Source organism: Phodopus roborovskii, unplaced genomic scaffold (assembly GCF_943737965.1).
Source record: "Phodopus roborovskii unplaced genomic scaffold, PHOROB, whole genome shotgun sequence".
In the NCBI taxonomy this organism is placed as follows: domain Eukaryota; kingdom Metazoa; phylum Chordata; class Mammalia; order Rodentia; family Cricetidae; genus Phodopus; species Phodopus roborovskii.
The window spans coordinates 669,083-693,034 of NW_026126481.1; positions in this window are offsets into that span (position 1 = coordinate 669,083).

The window sequence follows — 23,952 nt, forward strand, 5'->3', positions numbered from 1 at the left end:
AACAGTCCACTAACTAGATTCCAAGCATTCAAATAAATGAGCCTATGAGGGCCATTCTCGTTCAAACCATCTAGTAACTGTTACTAGATTGTTTTCCTTGATGATTTGTAAATGCTTTTTGTATGTTGTGGAAACAAGCCTTTAGTCAATCACATGAGTCACAAATAATGTTCTCTTAGAGGAGGATCTGTCTTTTCATTTTTTTAAATGTATCTTTGGAAAAATAGAAGAAACATTTAATATTGTTGTGGACTAATTTATGTATTCATTTTTGGGAGAGCTCTTTTTGTGGATTGCTGAGATCTTTCTGTATCTCAAAGGTGTTGTTCTTTTGCTGCAGCTAATGCCTATGAAACACAAACACGAGATTCAGTGCCCACGTGGAGTTTATTGAGAGAAGGGAGAGAAAGAGGGGGTAGCAGGAGAGGGGCGGGCAGAGAGGGAGAGCAAGAGGGGGAGCAAAAGAGAGAGCAGCTAGCTTGGCGCACTTGCTTTAAAAGTGGGTTTGCGCATGTGTAACTGAGTCCTCTGGCAGCCAGGTAAAGCTTGAGCCACCAGGTAAGGCTGAGGTAGTGATGACATGGCCATGAGCGTCCCGCCCATCGTCGGGGGCGGGGGTCAGCTGGCTGCTAGTTCCTAACAAAAGGTACAGAAACTTGATCTTGTTTTTTTGAGAAGTTTTTATTTTATTTCACTCCGTTAAAAATTGCTCATTACAGTAGTCATCAGCCATAGCACACATGCACGCACACATGGATAAGAGAGGGAGAAGGGAAAGAAATAAATGAACAACTATAATGAAAAATATCCTAGACTATAAAGAAGTAGCTTTTAGTTTGTAGATCACATATCATGTCAATCTATTTGCTGGCAGGACACACTTAACACTCGAATGTTCATTTCTTTGGGAAGATTCATTTTTCATGTTATTGATATATTTCTGTGAGTCTATATTCATCTTTTCTCGAAAGGCAAGGAGAACACACTAAATAACTCTTTTTATAGTAACTGTTGAGTTTGCAGCCAATAAGAACCATATTGTGTTTTTAGATGTGTGTGTATACTGTAAATGTTCATGCATGTGCAGAGGCCAGAGATCAAATTATTGGCTTTCCCTATTTCTCTCCACCTTACTTTTTGAGAGAGGGTCTGGTACTGAACCTGTAGCTCTCCAATGTAGCTAGGCTGGCTGGGCAGTGAGCTCACTGTCCCTCTAGGACCTACCTGTCTCAGCCTCACAGTGCTGGAATTATGGGCATGAGCTGCCATGCCAGACAGTGGGTGCTGAAGATCTGAACCTGGGTCCTCATGCTTGTGCAGCAAGCAGTTTCCCCCACTGAGTCATCTCCCCACCCCAATATTGTTTCTTTAGGCATTTTTAATACCATTAGAATTAGTAGTTGTCTATGTTTATGAAGAAATTGTCACACAGTGGCTTGGGTGACAGTTCTAGAGAGTTGGAAGTTGGGCATAACTTACTGGCTTCTTCATTCAGAGACTCATAAGACCGCCATCAAGGATATCAGATAGAAAATGTTTTCATCTATAGGTTCAACTGGGAAAGTACTTGATTTCAATCTCATATAGGTGGTGGTAGAATTTATTTGCTGTGGCTGTGTGACTGAGGGCCCCAGCATTTGCCAGCTGATCTCTTGAAGTGACCCTCAGGTCTTAAATTCTTGCAATTGGGTTCCTTCAAATATGACAGCTCGCTTCATTATCCACCTTAATGTGCTAAGATGCATATCATAACATAAAGTCATGGTACAGAAGGTGAGGGTTCATTATCTTTGCTATATTCCATTTACTAGAAGGAAGTCACATAGTCACATGCCTCTGTGTCATGGCAGAGGATTGAACCAGAGCATGGACACAAAGGTGGACATCAGCAGGGGCTCTTGTTGTTTATCATATGAGTGTGTAAAAACATTTTAAGAGATGGGACTTTCGACAGGCACCTTTAATCCCAGCATTCAGGAGGCTGAGGTAGGAGGATCTCTGTGGGTTGGAAGCCAGCATGATCTACAGAGCTAGTTCCAGGGCGGCTAGGGCTGTTACACAGAGAAATCCTGTCTTGAAAAACAAAACAAAACAAAACAAAAAAAGAAGAGACTTGATAACTTATGTCATACTCACATGGCATTTCACATGATAATTTTTCTACTCACATGTGTTTAGAATATTTTTGAAATGTAACAATAGTTTTTGGCTAAAAATCTATTTTTCAAAGACTTGTTATCTTAATTTACGCATATACATGTGCAGGGTTGCCTGTGGAAGCAGGAAGAGAGTTTGGGATGCCCTGCAGTCATGTCTCCAGGCCCTATTTGGCTCAATTTTTACCGTACACTTGACTTACTGTGCTATGGAGCCCATTTCAGCAGTTGTTCACAGTCTCAATTTGCAGTGCCTACCTAGACAGTGAGTAATCAATGACTGCATGACTTCCCCAAACATCTCAAAATTCTACACTTACATATTTTAAGATTAATATCTTCATTTTCTTTTCCTGTCAGAACCTGTCACACAGCTCATACTTGACGCCAGTGGTGAGGCACAAAATAAACAATGGAAAGGACCATTTATTCAGTGGTCCAAGGCACCAGCCTGAGTGTTGACATGGCATGTATGCATGTGTGTGCACACATGTGCACACACACACACACATACACAATAAGTAAACAAATAAATAAAATGTTATTTTTTTCAAAAAAGACTTAAATAAGGCAACTTCATATTTAAGAACAGTGAATACCTCCCAAAATCCCATGTTAAGATTGGTAGTCAGTAGGGTTGAGTCATAACCGTAGCACCAAATCTCTAAAAACTTCATGATCAGTTTTTTCCTCCATCATGAGATATGGGCAGCCTCAGCAAACCCTAACCTTAGCAGTAAAATGCCTTTTTTCCTTCAACCTCAAAGTGTTCAACAGGTCTTCGCCCTTTGTACAAAAGTAGCCTTTCATATTTAAACCAGGAACGATTTATTTTACACAGCTCTTAAAATGTATTTATAAATAATCATGCATTCAGACATAATAAGTCATTTAGGACTGTAATTAGTCATTGTCAAGTCCTGGCAAACAGCAGGGTCCTAATTGGAAAGCAGTGTTTGCCCTACTTGTGCCTCAATGAAACTTTCAGAGCAGGGCAGCATGTGCTTCTTAATCTGTTTTGCTAACAGCGAGTAGCAAATCAGTGAAGATGAGGCTGGTGGGATGATGGATTAATATGCACACTGACAACCTATAACCGTGCAATTGCTTAGGGAATTACTATGCCACCATATCCAAGTAATTATATGTTTTAAGTGATTTATCTCAATTTGTTAACAATACATCCCTAAAATGAAAATAAAAAGAGAGAAATGCAAATAGCGTGTTATACCAACTTTATGTTGAACTTATTAAGAGGTTGCCCTTTTAATGAAGAACTTAATGAATTAAGAGGTTTGTTATGAATAAGCATTCCTACTACTTGTTAAGTATTTGTCACGGCAGACCTGTCATAGTCATTCTAATTATGATTAATAACTTATCTAGAATTCTATTTTCATTCACATTTCAGTAATAAATGTAAAGTCTATTATATGATCAAGGTTCATGAAAACAGGGTGATTTTTCTGATGACCTTATATTTTATTCATTTTACATTCCTATTGAACAGATTTCTCTGAAATTAAAGTTAATCTTATGAATCTTGTAATTTTTAAATGGCATCTTATCTTTGACATGCTTAGTAACCCTTGTATGATTTAAAATCATAGCTGTGTATTCAAGACAAATGAAAAATCCCAACATTTTGATTATCCTCATACATACCCAAGACTCTGATTGTAGGGTGAGTTTTAAATGATAAAGGTTATGCTTTGTATGCCATGTGCAGAGGTAGCTAATCCTCTAAAGCCTCAATAATGTTCTCAGTGTGGAAAACCCAGGTATATGAAGTTGAAAATTCATGCATTAGAACGTGGCAGCAGATTTTCATTGCAATCCATAGGTAAACTGTGGCAAACACCAAGACTTGGTCATTGGGCTTATTTTGTAAAGTAGTGTAATGTGCCATGTGTATCATGCAGTGTGTTTGTAGCTCTTCCTTTTTCTTCTTCTCTATGCTCCATCGTTTGTGCTTGCTTCTCCCTCTTCGATTTCTCTGCCTTATTTCTTCCTCCCCAATTTGATTCTTCTTTTCCCTTTTGATTTTATTCTCTTCTGAAGCTCCCATTCGTTTCCATTGTCTGGGTACATGGTGTCACTTTTCTATTGTACTCTGCCCTCTCTCTCTCTCTCTCTCTCTCTCTCTCTCTCTCTCTCTCTCTCTCTCTCTCTCTCTCTCTCAGTTCCTCTACCATTCATCCCCTTTTAAAAAAAAAGCTTGTATTTTCAGCTTGTGTAAAAGGTCAGGCTACAAGCCACTTTTCCACTTCATTTTGCAGCCAGAAGTGTCCTTGGTTATTAACATTGTTGGGTGTTAAAATCTCTGAAAGGAAACAAAAACAATAGTGTTAGTTCTTTTCCTATCCTTTTATATTAGCCTGCTTAAAAGAAAGTCTCCACAAGAGCTGAAGTGCTATATTAACTGGCTTTACCATGAAAATTAAGCCAATTAATTGTTGGCAATAGCAACAATAATACAATGGACTCAGAAAACCAGATCATAATGTGAAGTCCGCTCTCCTAAGGGCTGGATATCAACAAGGAACAGCTTCTTTAAAAGGAAAAATTCCTCTGGTCCCCAGAGCCATAGAGTCCTTCTCAATCTCTGGTGCTGATAAGGAACACTCCACACACAACATCATCAAAGCATTTACAGTAAGCCAGGTAGCTGGAGCCAAGTGTATGCAAATCAGAGAAATGAAGCCTCTCCTGAGGTCTTCCAAATCACTCAATTCTTGAAGCAATTAGCAGATAGTCTATTTCCCTTCAAACTAGATGCATTTACAATTTCTTCATCATTTGAAGCATGTCTTCACACATTTCAGGTTCTCCATTTTAAGCAGGCATAAGTACTATGCACTTAATGTTGAATCTGGTGGAATAAAGTCAAACACTTGTGCTATGCAATATTCTAATGTTGTAAAGAACTGATGAGTTTTTTCTTGGAAAAAACAGACGACATTTTAATTACATTTTCTCAGAGGTATCTGGGGGAAGAAAGGTCGTGTGTTTAAGAGTGTTTAATGTACTTTAAAATTATATCTTCCTGCAGTCTCCAGGACTGATTTAATAGGTCTGATCTTTTGAAATGAATCCTATATCATATTTATGATGATGTCTTATCGAGAATGGAGCTAAATCTAATGAGAGGCAATTCCTTTGATGAGAGTGACAATTACATCACTTGAGCCAACATATCCACAGCGCTTACCCTATTGCCTGGGTGGCTTTGGAAATACATTTAATGTTTTAATCTCAGGTTTTCAGATGTTACACACACACACACACAAGCCAGAAGGAATGGAGACATGCCCATAATCACACAAAACAAAGAGGAAATAGAAACTCAAAATCTGGAATTATGTCAGAGTTCCTCACTAACCCATCAATCTTAACTTCACTAAACAGCCCATTTTTCTTCTAAAGCAGAGGTTCTCAACTTTCCTAATGCTAAAACCCTTTCATACAGTTCCTCATGCTGTGGTGACCCCAGGCATAAAATTATTTCGTTGCTACTTCATAACTGTAGTTTTACTACTGTTATACATTGTAATGTAAATATTTGTAATGCAGGATATATGATATGTGACCCCTAAGGGGGTCATGGCCCCAGGTTGAGAAAAACCACTGCAATTCCAGTTAAGAGAACTGAGCTAGTAAAGACAATAAGCTACACAACAGGCAGCAAACTAAACTTACTTCCCCATTTTCATTCTTTTCTCCCCTCTCTCAGTTTTTCTTTTGTTTTGAAGAGGGGAACAATGGGCTGGGGCTAGCTATATGTCTCAGGTTGACTTTGAACTTATGATTTCCTTGCCTTCTGCATGCTGGGATTATGGGCACCACTATACCTGGCTTTCCCATTTTGCTAATCCTTCTCATTCTTCTATGTAGTCTGTTAATAAGAACCCTGAAATAGCTAAAGATGAGAATGGCAAATTGGCATGCATGTATAATTAGAAGGAATTATGTAAAATATTAACAAATGCCAATCATGGACAAATAAAATATGATGATGATATAAAGAGATTCCAATTTGACTTTTAAGGGTAACTCAGGTAAATTTTTAAAATTGTCCTCTTAAGGAAAAAACTTTCTTAAATCACTTTCTGTTTTCCTTTTTGTAATAAACATTAGAACATTGACTCTCATTTTAGGAATAAAATCTGACTTTCTGCTATGTAGCCTTCATCATAGAATGTCTAATAATTTTAACATTTTTGAAATTGTCCTTTATGGTAGTTTGAAAGAGTATGCCCCCAAAAGGAGTGGCACTATTAGGAGGTATGGTTTTGTTCAAGTAGGTATGGCCTTGTTGGAGGAAGTGTGTCATTGTGGGGGTAGACTTTGTAGTCTCTTTTGCTTAAGCTTTCCTCAGTGTGACTCTCATGCCAATGCCCTGTTTCTTGCAAGATGTAGAACTCTCAGCTGCTTCTCTAGCACCATGTCTGCCTGCATGCTGCCATGTCTCACCATGATAATGTATGGAACCTTTGAACTGTAAGCAAGCAACCCCAACTAAATGTTTTCCTTTATAAGAGTAGTTGCAGTCACGATGTCTCTTCACAGCAATGGAAACCCCAACTAAGACTCTCTTGTTGAGGAAAAGAAATAGGAAGCACACATTTTAGGTAAGTTGACATGATGAAGGGTACCACTATGAGGAAATTAGATGCTGGCCAATAAATAATTATAGGACCACCCACCAGATAAAGCTAAGCAGAAACAAATAAGAATCCTCACTGGATTTTTAATATTGTAAATTCTAGATGGATATATTGAAACACACAAAAAAAATCTGTTTGCCCTGTTCTTGGATAATTTGATTTAAAGGTGGAGTTTCAAGCTAACCCTGAAAAAAACAACTCATATGAAAACCTTAAAATAACTATGGGAAGTTCAGTGTGTGGCTGCCGGGTGGTGGTGGTGCATCTCTTTAATCCCAACACTTGGAGGCAGACAGATTTTTGTGAGTTTGAAGCAAGCCTGGTCTACACAGTAAGTTCCAGGACAGCTAGAACTGTTTCACAGAGAAATCTTGTCTCAAAAAAAAAAAAAAAAAACTATAGGAAACATCACACAAAATATTGCTGTACCTTAACCAAATGAAAATTAGATTCTTTTCATCTGTCTGCATGGCCATCTGCTATTACAAGAGATGTGGCTGCTTGCTTCAGATAGTGAGACTTTTCTAATGCAAGGTATTGGTTCTTTGTTATTTTTCTTAAAATATTCAGGATATTGAACTTTATGAAATGGAGATCACCAGTGCAACCCACACAAAAATGTTAGCCTGCCATGAAGCCAGATTCCCAATCTAGTTCTCAAAGTGTAGGATAAGAAGGGTTTTCTCCTCTTCTCTTTCTCCTAACTCAGGAAAACAAGAAAAGAGATACCTTAATAGAGGGAGCCATTATGGGTTTAAAGAGAAATCTGGCACTAGGGAAATGTCCAGAGATCTAGAAGGATCCCCCCCAACTAAGAATCTAAGCAATAGTGGAGAGGCTACTTTAAATGCCCTTCCCTGATAATGAGATTGATGAGTACCTTATATGCCATCCTAGAGCCTTCATCCAGTAGCTGATGGAAGCAGAAGCAGACACCCACAGCTAAACACTGAGCTGAACTCCTGGAATCCAGTTGCAGAGAGGGTGGAGTGATGAGTAAAGGGATCAAAACCAGGCTGGGGAAACACACAGAAACAGCTGACCTGAACAGGAGGGAGCTCATGTACCCCAGACTGACAGCTAGTTTTCCAGAATAGGATTCAACCAGGCCCCTGAATGTGGGTGTCAGTTAGGAGGCCTGGACAGTCTATGGGGCCTCTGGTAGTGGATCAGTATTTATCCCTAGTGTACAAATGGATTTTGGGAGCTCATTCCTCCTAGAGGGATACTCACCCAGCCTAGATACATGGGGAGGGCCTAGGCCTTACCCCAAATGATGTGACAGACTTTGATGATCCCCCATGGAAGGCCTCACCCTCCCTGAGGAGCAGAAAAGGGATAGGGGGGTTGGAGGTTATGGAAGGATAGGAGGGAGAGGGAACTGGGACTGATATGTAAAATAAGATTGTTTCTCATTTAAAAGAAAAGGGTTTTCTCTAGTTTGGAAATATGTTGAAAATGAACACTAGTAAGTGAGTGCAGAGTAACAGAAGCTTTATTAGCTATTACCCTAACCCCCCCCAAAAAGTCTTGATGAACCTTGACGAGGTCATAAAGACGCTAGAAAAGGGTGAACTGATATATTTGATCACCTGATTGATATTACATATTAATTCTAAGAAAAACAACAAACCTCAAAGAGGAGGAAAACAGCTTCATTTTGCGAAGGAATTTTTTAAAATTACTACTAGAAAAAAAAAGAAAGAAAGAAAGAAACTAATTTACTTGGAAGTCTCTTTCTCTCTTGCTCTCACTCTCTGGAGCTCATGCTGTCCTCAAAATCAATCATCCTGCCTCAGTCTCTAACTGCTAGGATCATACTTATGACCACTAAACATAGTGTGTTTTCTTTAAAATTTTTAATTGGCAAGTTTTAAAAGCATATGCTCATCATCTTTTGTGCTTAACAATAAACAATACCCAATACTGGCTAATGTACAAATAAAAGAGGTTTATTTGGTCAAGATTCTGGTGGTATTTGGGCATGGTTGTAGAAGTCCAAACAGCATGTCTGATAAGGGACCTCATGACCAAATGCCTAGGAGTGTGATATTCAGACTATAGACAGCCCGATGACACCCATTTCCTGATATTCAAAGTCTCCTGTACTTGTGATCTTTGAACATGTGCCAAACCTAGTAATTTACTTCTAATTATTAAAATATTTCAAATAACCAAAAAAAAAAAAAAAAACCTGTTTCCTTTCCAGTCATCGCATTATGATGGAATAAGTTAGTTCAGTGGAAAGGTCCTTTGTGGCAAAGAATGTTAGATAGCCTTGGCTTATACGTATTGAGGGGGTAAAGATTTCAGTCCAGTAACTTTGGAGATAAAATGGAAGAAAGTGTAAGTCAGGGAGGAGTGAGAGGGTAAGGGAAAAAGAGAAAAGGGGCAGGGAGGGATAACAACACTAAGGATGATAGAAAAAACTACACAGAAGCTTACAATTTTTAAGCTTCAAATACAGATACATATATGTATCTGTATGTTCATACAAAAGAGTTTTAGTTACACTAAATAAGGGGTAATGCTTATCTTTTATCACAATCACATTTCTATTGCTGTGATAGAACACCAAGACCAAGTCTACTCATGAAACAAAAGCATTTTATTTGGCTTGCAGTTTTGGGTGATTAGAGTCCAAGATGGCAGAGTGAAGGAACAACTGAAGGTTCATATTTTCATGCACAAACCCGAGGAAGAGAGCCCAGTGAATTGCACAAGTCTTTTGCAAACTTGAAGCCCACCCTACAGTGACATACCTCTCCAACAAGGTCACACCTTCTAATCCTTCCCAAATAGCTCTATTAACTAGGGACCAAGAATTCAATACAGGGGGGGCAGGGGAAGATTCTCATTCACACTACTACAGTCCTCCTTATAGAAACCTTAGAATTTTCAAATAAAAAGTCTAGTGCGGGATATGGAATATCTTTCCTTAAGTTATTGGTCAGCTGTGTCTCAGAGACCCAGAAAACAATACAGGACATTACCATTGCTTTTAGTTGTCAATCAGTACCTTTTTTTTATAAGATCTTACTGCTGAAATGCCATACACTTTGGTCATAGAACATGGAGAAATCGAGTTGGTACTGATTAGGAAGCTTCTCCCTGCTGGCAAGCTCTCATAGTATTTACAGGAAGCTACTCTGTTTGCTGCCCATGGCAGGGGTGAGGTGGGGAACCCTATGAGCTAAAGGAAAGGCTGGTGTGGGGAGATCTGCCATTGTTGCAATTATAGCATGAATATTATCAGGTAACCAAACACTTACTTCTTGGATTTAAGGTGCTAAATGGGTAGACTGTTAAACTACACTCTAAATTTGTATTTTTATATTCATATATTACTGCAGTGTTTAGACCTCACCCAGACATTTGTGCAATGGATGGTACTGAATACAGATCCTCACAACTGGTCAAAGTGCAAAGAACAAAGGTCTGTAGACTAGAGGATTAATATGACCGAAATACGTTGTGTGTATGAACTTCTGAACAATAATAAAATTATTACACTAAAAAAGTAATAATTTTTGTAGTCATGGAGTATTTTCTGTTTTTAAGCATTTATTTGGGTTTTTGTTTATTTTTAAGATAGGTTCATGCTATGTAAGGCAAGATAACCTGAAATTCACTATTTAGCCAGACTGACCTCCAACTCTTTATCTTTCTGGTTTAGCCTCCCAATGTTAGGAATACAAGCATGTGTTACCATAAGGACTCTACTTTTATTTTTTTCAATTGATTGTTGATGCAATAATTGTACATGTGCTTGTGTTTTACAAATATAAAGGGCTGAAAACACTTTCTTGTTCATGTTGTGTCAATCTTCTCATGTACTGTGAAGTTCGTGTGTGTGTGTGTGTGTGTGTGTGTGCGTGTGAGAGAGAGAGAGAGAGAAGAGTATATAGAACTGTGAATTATTTAAACATTTGGGAGAATTTTCAGTGAAACTATCTAGAAATTTCTTTGATTGAAGTATGTAAATTAAAGATTTTCTATTGTTAACAGTTACAGGACTTTTCTAAATCTTTTTCAAAGCAGTTGTTTCTTGATAACTTGTGTTTATTCAGGAATTGGTGTATTATGTAAAGGTTACTAAATACATGTGTGTGCTTTTTTGTAAATCCTTTGGAGTATGCAGTGCTATCCCTTCTTAATTTCTGAAAGTAGTGATTTCCCTCTCTCTTGTCCCCCCTTCCCTCTCCTTCCCATGACATTAGAGGCTTACTGATATTAACAATCTTCAGGGAACTAATGTTCTGTCTCAATGATTATTCCCTATTTTCTCTCTTTTAAATGTCATTCATTTCTGGTGTTATTTTACTATTTTCTTCTTTATATTCTGCTTTTTTCCTTGGTTGGTAAGGTAAGATAGAAATTCAGGTTAAAAAATGTGATTTTTTAAAAAAGCCTATGCGTTTAACACTAGACAGTTCCTTCTAAGTGTTGGTTTATTAATGTCATACATCATTGATATACTGTAATTTTTATTTTTGTGTATTTTTAAATTTCCCTGAAGATTTGACCCATGGATTATTTAGCAGTATGTGTTTTGGTTTGTAGGTATTTGGAGAATTCTTATTTTTCTGTTATTGATTTCTAGTATGTTCTATTATGATTACAGAAAACATTCTGTCACATTTCAATTTTTTTACATGTGAATGTCTGTGTTTGCTCTATGCCCTAGATGTGCTATGCCTTGATACTTTTTTCATGGCCATCAAAAAGACAATGTGTCTTGCTGGTGTTAACTGAAATAGTATAGAAGAATTTTTTGCCCATACTGGTTGATGGTGTTACTTAATTGTTCTCTATCATTGCTGAGCTTTAGTCTAATTGTTGTATCCATTATTAAGAGAGTGTTGTTGAGGTCAGTATAGTAAATAATTATATATAATTAATCTATATAGCTTATGGATATAGCTACATATCCTGCTAATAAATAATCAATAAACATAAGACTAAAATCATAGACTTGTTTTTCAGTCAGCTCTATTCATTTTTTTTGTTTGCTTGCATGTATGTTTTGAGACAGGATCTTATTATATTGACGAGGCTTGTCTTAAACTCATGAGCTCTCATAATTTTCTTGTCCCAGCATCTTAAGTAGCTCAGGTTACAGGAGTGAGTCACCAGACCAGAAAGTTCTATCAGAGTTTGCTTTGCATATTTTTGAGCTCTGTTGTTAGCACACACACACATTTAGGATCAGTCTTATTTTCTTAAAAGATGGACCTTTATCATTATATGATAGCCTTCCCTGATTCTAGTAATTTTATTTTCTGAACTCTAATATCTCTGGTGCCAATATAATCACATGTTTTACTTGATTGACAGTTATATGATTTACCTTTTCCTGTGATTTAATTTTCAATTTACCATGCTATTAGGTTTGAAGTGAGTTTCTTGCATACAGTATGTAGTTGAATTATATTTCTAATTAGTCCGTTGATCTTTTGACTAGGATATTTTTGACTAGGATATTTTCAGTGTCAGTATTGATGTTTCACTTCTGTTATATTTTGAATTTGAAATTTTCTCCACAGTCTTATGTTTTGATCTGAGAACCTGTAGGAGGTGGGGCCTTCCTGGTGAAAGTAGATCAACAGAGGACTTACTCTACTTCTTGGTGTGCTATGTTGTGAAGTTTCTGCCACACACTTTATCATCTATGAAAATAACCATTTTTTCCCAACATGATGGACAGAAACTTCTAAAACAGTGATTCAAAGTGAATCTTACATTGCTTCTCAGCCTTTTGACTAAGATCAAGTGTAGAATGAATCTTACTCTCTTCAGTTACTTCTGCCAGATATTTTGTTGATGACAAGAAAAATAACCAATACAGCTTCAATCTTCCACTGTTGGTTTACTTCACTTGTCCTCTGGTTTAATCTTTCTGTCTTGTCTTTTCTTACTCCAGTTACATAGACATTTTCCCCAGAATTCTATTTTAATTGTTCTATAGTATTTTTAGTTTGTTTTTGCATAGCTCTAAAATTTGTTTGTGTGTGTGTATGTGAATGCATGTGTATCTGTGTGAGCATTTGCCATGTCAGTGTAGGTCAAGGAGGCTGAAAATGGGCATCAGATACCCCTGGAGCTGGAGTTACAAGTGGTTGTGAGATCCCTAATGTGAGTGCTGGGAACTAAGCTTGACTCCTCTAGAAGAGTGGGAAGTGCTCTTAACTGTTGGGCTGTCATCACTCTATCCCCATTTGCACAGATTTTAAAATGTTCTCTCTATGTATTGTGTATCTGCATAAGAATTGTTTTCATCTTTCCTTTTCAGAAGTTTAATTACAGAATGTCTACAACATTGACTGAAATTCTCTTGATTTACACACACACCTGTTATCTTGCGTGAATGCTTTCTACTTTCCACCTTCCACATTATTATTTGAGATGGGGTCACTCGTCTAATCTTGAGCTTTGTTGATTTGTTTAGGGTTGCTAGCCAGGAACACCAGGGATCATCTTTACCTCCACAGTTCTGGGATCACAGGAGTGCAATTCCATGCCAGGCTTTCTTACATGGATTCTGGGAATTAGACTTGGGTACTCATATTTGCCTAACAAACACATTACTGACTGAGCCATCTCCCTACCCTATGCTGCTTGTTGAATTTGTTAACTTTGTAGCTGTTACTTGTTCAGTTTCTTTTTCAGTTCTTTTCTAACAAAAATCTAGCTTGGTATGGTGGCACATGCCTTTAATTGCAGCCCTCAGGAGTCAAAACCAGGTGGATCTCTATGAGTTTGACATCTGTCTGGTCTAAATAGCAAGTTCCAGGCTGGCCACTGCCACATGGTGAGATCTTGGCTCCAAAAACTAAGAGGAAACTAACTGCATGATTTAAAATTTTTCTTATAGAGTCTGTTCAGGAATTTTAGTCTAGTTTCTGCCTGTTCTTCAGAGTAATATCTGTTACTGTATCTATTATTCTGCCACTCGCCTTCCCTATTCCCATGCACTACTGGTTACTTCATTCTAGTGTGGAACTCATTTGCTGAAGTTCCCATTTTGGTGGCAGGTGCTTTCATTGCTAAAATTTCTAATTGATTCTTCTTGGCCTTGTCTAGTTCTCTGATGCAGGGTTCTAATTATATTTTCAGATTTGGCCTTGCTATGAAGCCCCTGACTGGCCTGCAACTCACTATGTAGATCAGGTTAGCCTTAATATCATAGAGACCAGCCTGCTCTGCCTCCCAAATGCTGAAATTAAAGGCATGTGCCAGTGCACCCAGAGTTTTCTACCTTGTCATGTTTCAAGCTTGTGTGATTCTGGGTCTGCTGGCAACTTGTAATGATATTTTTATACTTTTTGAAGTCCTCTTGGTTCTGGGAATGAGGAGTGATTTTTTTTTCAACTGAAACCCAGAAGTTTTTGTATGTTTGTTTAATTACAAGACTCTGAATCTTATTTAAACTCCATTTTAGGTGGCAGCCTTTCTTCAGCATTTCTATGGGGGGACTGGAAGGATATAAGCATAAGGCCATGTGAGAAAGAATCACAGTGCCCCATTGTTGGCATTGAGTTGGAAGGCTTTTTTGTTTTCACTGGGCAGGTTTGGGCTCCTCACGTGGGTTCTACTGACACCACTGTTGGGGTGGCCCTATTACTACTGGATAGAAGCTGAGTACTGATTCTTCACCATGTCTTGTGATAGTAACACTCTCTAGCATGAGGAGACAGAAGGTCCCCTTATTCCTGCAGTGTGAGGTCCGGGTCCAGGCTCCCAGTTTGGTCTGGGTGGACACAGCAAAGGTTGAGAGAAAATATCTCAGCAGCTATTGTGAGTGGAAGCTCCAGACCCTCATCAGCCATTCTTAGACACTATCATGGTGAGGTGTTGAAGTGCTCAGTTGTAGCCTTTCAAGGATAGAAATAGAGAATTTCCATTCAGACTTTGCCGATGAGGTTGTGAGTGACCATAGTTGTTGTTGTTTTCTTTTTTTCTTATTTGGTTGCAGTAGAGTGGTTCCCAACATTTTCCTCCCTGTTTCTTAGGCTGCCTATGAACCACTCTGGCTAGAGGGTTTTTTTTTCTTCTGACTGCTGGTGTTTCTGGGTCATAGCCTCCCCTTCAGCTCTGACTCTGCAATGTAAATGGCAGAAAGAAAATTCAAGAAGCTCTTCCCCAGGTCATTCCTTTGTCAGTGTCTTTTACTCCCTGCCTCCAGAGTCATAGCTTCTCTTATTTAACATATAGCTACCAGGATTGTTAGCTGTACTTGGCAGGATGAGCAGGGAGTAGTATTTTTGCTCTACATCCTGGAAGTTGAGCTTTTCTGGTGGTGCGTTTTATCATAATTTTTTCTAAATCTATTGAGATAATATTTTTTTGTGAGTTTTTGATTTGAATTGTGGAGGTATTATGTGATAAGAGTTAAATCAATGAAAATGAATAGAGGATAAAATATTCTAAAACAAAATTTAAAATGTGCATTTAATAGATTATAGGGATATTTATAAGCAAATTATAGAAAAAATTTTTAAAGAATCCACAAGTGTATATCCTAATTGATCTTTGCTATATCTGTTACCTCAAAGCCATGTGCACTGTTTAATTGTCAAGTCGTGTACAAAATATTATTCTGTAGTTCTTCATGTTCAATGACAAAAGCAAGTTCTGTCTTCAACAACAGGGTCTTGCTATTAGATTGTAGACCAATTACCTTAACATTATCCTGTGGTATTTGGGGGTGGTCTGTGGGACCTCTTTGGGCAAGGATTCAAGATGTAACCCATTCCTGGTACTGGAGGTTTTACTTGATAGAATAAGATTTCTAGTTGGGACATTGTCTCCCCTATTACATGGTGACCCCATTTAAACTCCTTTCATATGTGTACATATTTTAGGGAACTTCTACAGTAGAATGTTTCCACATTTTTTTTCAACCACCTTCCCATCTTTAAGTCTCTTTGATCCCCCTCCCTATTTAATTCTTCTAATTTCCCTTCAATACTTCATAACACTATATTCTAATCTTTCTTCCTTGGGACACCCTCTCCTCCCCATTGGTTCCTACTAGCTCTCTAACCTTGATGTTTATTCAGATTGATACATATCTAAAATTTAAAAGCTAAGGTTCATAAATAATAGAAAATATTGACACATGTTTTTAAAAGGATTGTTTATTGTTGGATTTTCATATGTAATGGTGCTCAGTTTCTGTTTCTCTATCTCTATAAGCTGAAATTTTAATTTAGAACACCACCCAGCATATTCTACTTCTTGGTTCATCACTGCTTATATAAAATCCTTTCTAAAATGGGAATCTGAAGTGGTCCATGGTGGCAGTACTTGTAACCCTAGCTCTCAGAAGGCTGAGGCAAGAAGACTGTGAGTCTGAGGCCAACTTGAGCTGCATACACGAACCTGTCTTAAAAATAAATATAAACTTAATGTAAAATGGTGGCCAGATTCTTGTAGCTGCTCTGGGCAAAACTACTGCAGTATTTGGCTCCCTTATTTCTGCCCTCTCACCTCCTTAGCTGTATACCTGAATACCAGACCTCACTTTCTTTGCTCACTCTGCCCTGTGTGTTCATTACCACCCGCCTCTTCCACAGGAAATGTCTCCCACACTCACTAGCCCTTCATCCTTTCCTTGCTTTGTCTTTGCTGTTGCTGTTCCCTTCATTTCCTCTGCCTGCTTTTAGTCTGCTTATAAAAACCAGGCCAGGAGGTGAGTTATGTTTTGTTCACAGCTTTATCCTACAATCCAAATCTACATCTTACCGTATTGTACAGGCTTGGTAAATGCTGTAGGATGAATAGATGCCTAAAGAATGGAGAACATGATGTGCAGACAGCTTCAGAGAAGATGATATTGTTTCTATAGTTTTCCTTTTAATTTGTGATATGCATTAACTGTTTTGTTTCAAGTGAACATTACGAAGCAAAAAAAAAAAAAAAAAAAAAAAAAACGTAAGCTTTAAGATTCTCTCTAGAGGTAGACTCCAATGCTTGTACCATCTACCAAAATGACGATTTGACCCTACCTTGGTATGCCATGTATTATGTAGTTATGGTATATTCTATGAAAAATATGCTAATGAGCAATGCTGAGGACACATAGAAGGTTTAATTGCAAGCCATCACTGCAGTTGAGTCCAACCTTTCTGCATAGAGCCATTTATCAAGAATGACAGCTGGGGAGGGGGGGTTGCAGCAGATCCTTCTAGGATCATTCTTCCCTCCTCTTGTTTCATCCTGTCATTCCATTTACAGTCCTCTTTGTTGGCTACAAGCATTCCCAGAGGATATATTTATCACCAAAGGAGAAACTGGAATGACATCAGCAGCAGCATTTACAACTCTGTGCTGTGATCCAATAAATAACATGTGTTCAGCACATAGAAACATTGAAACCTCTCCTAGTGCTACCAAGAGACAAGGGTCATCAAGCCCGGGCTGTACCTGGCAACTAGAATCTTGAACCTCATACCAGGCCTACACTTTTAACAAGCATGGGGTTTTTAGTAGTTTGGGTGGATACTGAAATTTGAAAAGCACAGGTCTCCAGAAGATGCAAGTGATGCCAAGGATGACCATTTTTGTTTTGAGATAGGATCTCACTATGTAGCCTTGGCTAACCTAGGATTTGTTATATAGACCAGGATGACATTGGAATCACAGAGACTCACCTGTTTCTGCTTCCTGAGTTCTGGGATCCAAAAGTGTTCTGTCACTGAGAATGCTTGAAGCCAACAAATTAATGATTTACACAATCAGTTCCAGTGATGTTTTTGCAAATTGTTAACTTCAACCCATCTTTGGAACTCTGCCTCTGATGACTGCTTATCACTCAGTCCGGTTCATGTTATAGAAGATAGAATGGAGAGTGGGTTTGCACTGTGGTAGTCAGGAGCACTGTTAGGTGGCAACCCTCCAGCTTTGACTTACTTCTTAACTAGGCATTAATGCCTCTGGATTTTTTGTTTTTTGTTTGAACATGTTGAGCAAAGAAAACATTTACATTTTTGAAGGACCAATAAATTGTGAGAATTCAAGAGGAGAATTTTCTTAAACACAAAAACAAAAACAAAACAAACAAACAAAAAAACCCCACCAAGTAGTTCTCTTTTTTAAAAAAAAAAAAAAGAAGTCTAAAAAGCATACATAAAAAAGTAGACATTATCTAAAAGGATTCTATACTCGTTCCCTAGACCCTTGGCAGTCTGGAGGATGGACCAGGCAACACTGAGTGGATTGTCTTTCTTTAAACAATGAATGGTAAAGAGGAGGTTACTTCTAGCAGTTCTAGATAATCCTAGAGACATGACTTTTTTAAGACTCATCACTTTTCTCTGTAGGTTCATGAATAGACACACTGGAAGAGCTGAAGTCTTCAAAAGCTTGTCATTTCTTCACAGACTTGACATCAATCAGATGGCTGTTAATACAAACTATTAAGTGTAATAGAGATAAGGGGTTTGCATTATTTAAGAATCAATAGTCAGGTCTACTTGTGAATCTGAGATTCAATTTATAGAGAACTCAACTTGGGAAGCCACTGTGCTGTCATACCAGAAATCTACAAGTTGTAAAATGGATTCTGTATGTGCACTTGGTCTCAATGGGCTAAGCAGTTTGTATGGTTAACACAAAGGGTCATCAAGTGAGTTCTCTACACAAACTGTATTAGGTCATATTTTATCAGCAATCGTTTAATTAAAATTTGGAGCACTCTGGTAGTTTCATCGCTTATTGCCATTGTTTAATATTTGTTTTATGGCCAGCAAAGAAAGGGCTGTGGAAAGCAGCAATTTTTCTCTTGGGAATAGACACAATCTGGGCCATCAGCCCTAAGCAAACATAAAACAGCATCTAAGTCACATTTACCTCCCACCAGAGAACAAGAAATAGTGACTATGTCTAGTGACTATGTCTCCAGAATTAAAAATTAATAGCTATAAAAGGGAGCTATAAAGGAGGTGAAAAGGATGTAGGTTTTGTAACAATATACAGGGGCACCTAGGGGGCCATTTATTGGCACATTGAAGTTGGAGAGTTACAAAGACGGTCCATTTCATTTTATGGTTTTTAGATGAAAAAGGTTTGTATACACATACACACACACACACACACACACACACACACACACACACACACACACACACCTTGAATTGGGTGAACTTTCTTTTGAAATTAAAATTATTTTACTTGAATTTCTAGGTCATATTACAGTGCATCCAGACTATTGTAAATGCTCTTTATTCTATAATGCTGAACTAAAATTTAATGTAACAATATCACATTCTGTGTCAGCTCTACAGTTTTGTGAATCAAATATTGACTTATTGATAAAGAGTGACTTAGAGATGTTGCATTCTAAACATCAAAATGTTTTAGGAATAAACAAGGAATTTGCTTCTCATACTTCTTTCTTTCTTCTTCTTCTTCTTTTTTTTTTTTCCCCAAAACAGGGTTTCTCTGTGGCTTTGGAGGTTGTCCTGGAACTAGCTCTTGTAGACCAGAGTGATCTCAAACTCACAGAGATCCACCTGCCTCTGCCTCCCAAGTGCTGGGATCAAAGGCGTGCACCATCACCACCCAGCCTGCTGCTTCTTATACATTTTTATGTTTGAATAATTTGAGTACTATATGTTGGTATATATTGTCATACATATCTGAAGAAGTTTGTTTGATGGCACTGTGGTAGTTGGAAGCGTGCAATAACAGCAATTGGATTACTGAGACAGGAAGATTTTGAGTTCCAGGCTAGTCTGGGACATATGATGAAACTCTTTCGAAATCACTGATAAAAATAGCTTGGAGTCTAAACCAGAGTTCCAACCAGAACTTCAGATCACTGTATTGTTCAGCCCTTGTCAGAGAAGTTTCTTCCTTCAGTAGACAGTAATGAACAAAGAGATCCATAGCTGAAGAGTGTTCAGAAAGCAAGGGCCTGGAATACTCAGCTCTAAATGTGATATCTCCATTATATTTCTCTCCTCAAGACTCAGGGATCTATGTGGAAGATGGTATGAGGTGATGGATGACTCCAAGAAAACACTGTTTTCCAGACTCAGCAGGGCAGATCCATGTACAAACTCACAGAGACTGTGACAGCATGTACAAGACTCCCATAAACTCAAGCCAGACAAAATCCCAGAACAGAGGAAGGGAATTGGGCACGATGTCCAGCCCTTACCCAAGAAGCTATTTGCAATTGGTAGCTTATAGGAGAGGGAAAACCTCCAGTTTTCTCCAATGATACATTAGATGTATCTAGACTCCAGGGTGGGTTCCATGCCTAAGAACAATTGACCAACACAAACAAATTTGTGTGTGTGTGTGTGTGTATTATTTTGTTTTAAGAGAAAGAACATAATGTTGGGAAGGTATAAGGAAGTGGGGAGGATCTGGGAAGAGTTGTGTGGAAGAATATGATGAAATATATTGTGTGAAATTCTCAAAGAATAAGTAAAAACACTGGAAACAACAATAAATAATTCCATAAACAAGAAATTCTAAGAGCTATAAAAGCAAGATTTACTCTAAATGGAAAATCCCTCTGCTTTACAATAAAACTAATGCAATCATAATGTTTTCCAACTCATAAGGCATCAACATGCGGCATGTATCCATCCAAAGGTGTTTGCACAATTCCACATACTTTAAGAGAAAAAGGCAGCATGGTCATCGTTTTTATTCAGCATTTATATAGCATTGGAATTCATAGGCAGAGCAGACAGAAAATAGACAGGAAGGAAGAGCATCTGTATTAAACAGAAGGATGTCAAACTGCTTTATTTATAGACAACACTGTTGGAAGTAATATGGAAGTTTAGTAGTTAGAGGTATGCAATCAACATACATAAAATTCAGTAGTGCAGCTATATGTTAATAGACAGATTTGTGAAAAAGAAATCAAAGGAATCACCACACTTTAAACACATATTCATACATGTGTGCATGTACACACACACACGCGCGCGCGCGTGCGCGCACGCGCGCGCGCACACACACACACAGAGGTAGAAATGCATTTTATTAAGTGAAAATTCCCTATAATAAATATATAGAATTACTATGAAAAAAATAAAAATGATGCAAATGGAAAGATATCCTGTGTTTATGGATAAGAATAATTTTGTTGTGATATGACCTCTATCAACATAAGAATGCCATTCTTTACATAAATAAAACTTCACATGGAATGCAAAAGATATCCAGTAATAACCCTAATCACTTAGAACAGACTGGATGGAGCATTTCCTCAATAAATGATGCTGGAAAGCTGTCTACACACAAAATGAAATTCAACCCCTACCTTCCACTAGTTACTAAGATCAACTAAAAATCAGTAAAAAAAAAAAATTTACATGTAAAGCCAGAAACTGAAATTGCAAGAAGAAAACATATGGGGAACAGAAATTCTAAGACATTAGCCTGGACAAAGACTGCTCTCTATATGAGTCTGAAATCATGGGCAACAAGGAAAAGGTTCTAAGTGATTAGGGTTATTTCTGGGGTTTCTGTTTTATTTCATTGGTCTATATGCCTATTTTGTGCCAGGAATGTGCTGCTTTTATTATTGTAGCTTTTGTAGTATACTTTGATTTCATATCAAATAATGTGATAGCTTCAGCCAGCTTTGTTCTGTTTAGTCAAGAACACTTTTGTTATTGGATATCTTTTGCTAGCTGACAAAAAATTAATATATGGAATCTATATATGCTTTAAACCCCAATACTTGGGAAGCAAAGGCAGGTGGATCTCTGAAAGTTCAAGGCCATCCTGGTTCACATACAGAGTTCCTGGCCAGCCAAGGCTATGCCATGAGACCCTACCTCAACAAAACAAAACAAAAAAACCACCACAAACAAAAATAGCTAATGAAACAAATTATTAATGAAATGGATTGCTCATTCTCAATGCGAACTACCAAAAAGTATTTTTAAAATGTGCAGCCTTAATAGCCATCAGATTAATGCAAACCAACACTGTGTTTGCATTTTACCCCAGTCAGAATGTCAGTCATTAACAAAACAAATAACACCAAATTCTAGTGAGGACATGCAGAGAAGGGACCAGGATACACTGCTGCTGGGAGAAAATGTAAACTTGCCCAGACGTTCTGGAAGTCAGAATGAAAGTTCGTCTAAGCAAAACAACCAAAAAACTAAGACCAGAATGGTCATGTGACTCAGCGATACCACTCATGGGTACTTATCTGAAGGACTCCAACATGACACATCACAGAGACACTTGCATACCAGTATTCACTACAGTTTTACCCACAGTAGCTGAGTTATGGGACAAACACAAGTGTCCAGTAAGAGATGGATGGAGAAATCTCTCTCTCCCTACCTTCCTGTGTGTATGAATGTGTAAAAATGTACATGTGGGTCTCTCTGACTTTATACATACATATACCTTTCTTTTTATATAAGTGTTTATGTGTATAATGAAGTTTTAATTCATAACATAGAGTGAAGTTCTATAACTTAAAGGGAAATGGATGTAACTAGAGATCATCATATGAAGTAAATTAAGTAAGTCTCAGAAAGACTTATGTTTTATCCCATTTGTGGTTCCTAAATTTTATGTTAGTGTATAAAATCATGCATGCAAATATGACATGAAAACAGAAGTGAAGGAGGCTGGAGATATGGCTGAGTGGTTAAGAGCCCCTGTTGCTCTTGCAAAGGAACCAGGTTCAGTTCCCAGCATCCACATGGAAGCTCACAACCATCTGTAAACTTGGCTCTACAGGATCCAATGCTTTCTTTTGGCTTGCTCAGACACTGCTTGCATAGGTACACATCCATGTATGTAGGCAACACCCTCATACACATACAATAAAGACAAATAAGCAAGTAAAAGTAAAACTACCAAAGGGACAAAGGAGACTGAAGGAAGGGTGTGTGAGAAGGAAACCAGTAGAGTCACAGGGTATTGTGTTCAGTCTACAGTGTACATTTGTGTGAGTGTCCTTATGCAACACAATAACATCTACAATGAATAAACACCATGAAATATATATTTATGCATATTTGTAAAAGGCAATGTATACAGGAGGCAGAATATTTTCAGTTATAAATAGGAAGAAAATCCTGCCATGTGTGATAACATGGATTTACCTGGGGGCCTTATATTGTGAGGTAAGTCAGACACAGAAAGACAAATGCTGTATACACAGACTCCTAGGTGGATTTTTAAAAGTTAATCTTTTAGAAGTAGAAATAGTAGTCACCTGAGACTGAGAAGAGATGGGAGAGACCTAGGAGAAGTTGATCCTTATGTACGAAGCTGCACTTAAGTGGAAGGAACATATTCTGGTATTCCATGGCATAGTGAGATAAATAATAACAATACTGAAGCATAATATATTGCAAAAGAGTTAGAAGTATTCTGAACATACATATCACAAAAATTGACAAAAAAAGTTTCTCCTTTGGGGGGGCAGTCTATATGTACGTGTGCATATGTGTTTGCATGCACGTGTGTGTGTGTGTGTGTGTGTGTGTGTGTGTGTGTGTGTGTGTGTGATTACTCAGGCTCTATTCAGGCTCTCTCTATCCAGCTTTTTCATTTTTGAAACAGGGTTTCTCACTGGCCTAAAACTCAGCAGGCTAGGCTGGCAACCCATGAGTACAGGTATTTACTGTCTGTCTCCCAATCACACATGTCACAACCCAGTTTTTCACATGGGTTTTGGGGTTCAGTGTCAGGTCTTCATGCTTTACATATTTATTCAGCCTCAAGTTCCTCCCACCTTTGATGACTTCTGACAGGCCCAATCTCTTCAGGTTCTACCATTTCCCAATAGCACCAATCTGTCTGTGAAAAAAATTAATATTAAGGCTTTGGGGGACATTAACAGATACATCATAGTTTATCCTTTTTACCTTTCAAGGTAACATTGGAATTGACAGTTTTTCTCTGTTAAAATATTTTCACACCAGGACTCAAGAGATGGCTCAGTGGTTAAGAAAACTGAGGATCTGGGTTCAATTCCCTGTACCCACTTGGCAGTTTGCAACTGTCAGTAACTCCAGTTCCAGAGGATCCAACACTATCACACAGACACAGATACACATGCAGGCAAAAGCCAATGTACATAAAGTTTTAAAAGCATTCTAAAAATATATTCATACCATAAACTCTCA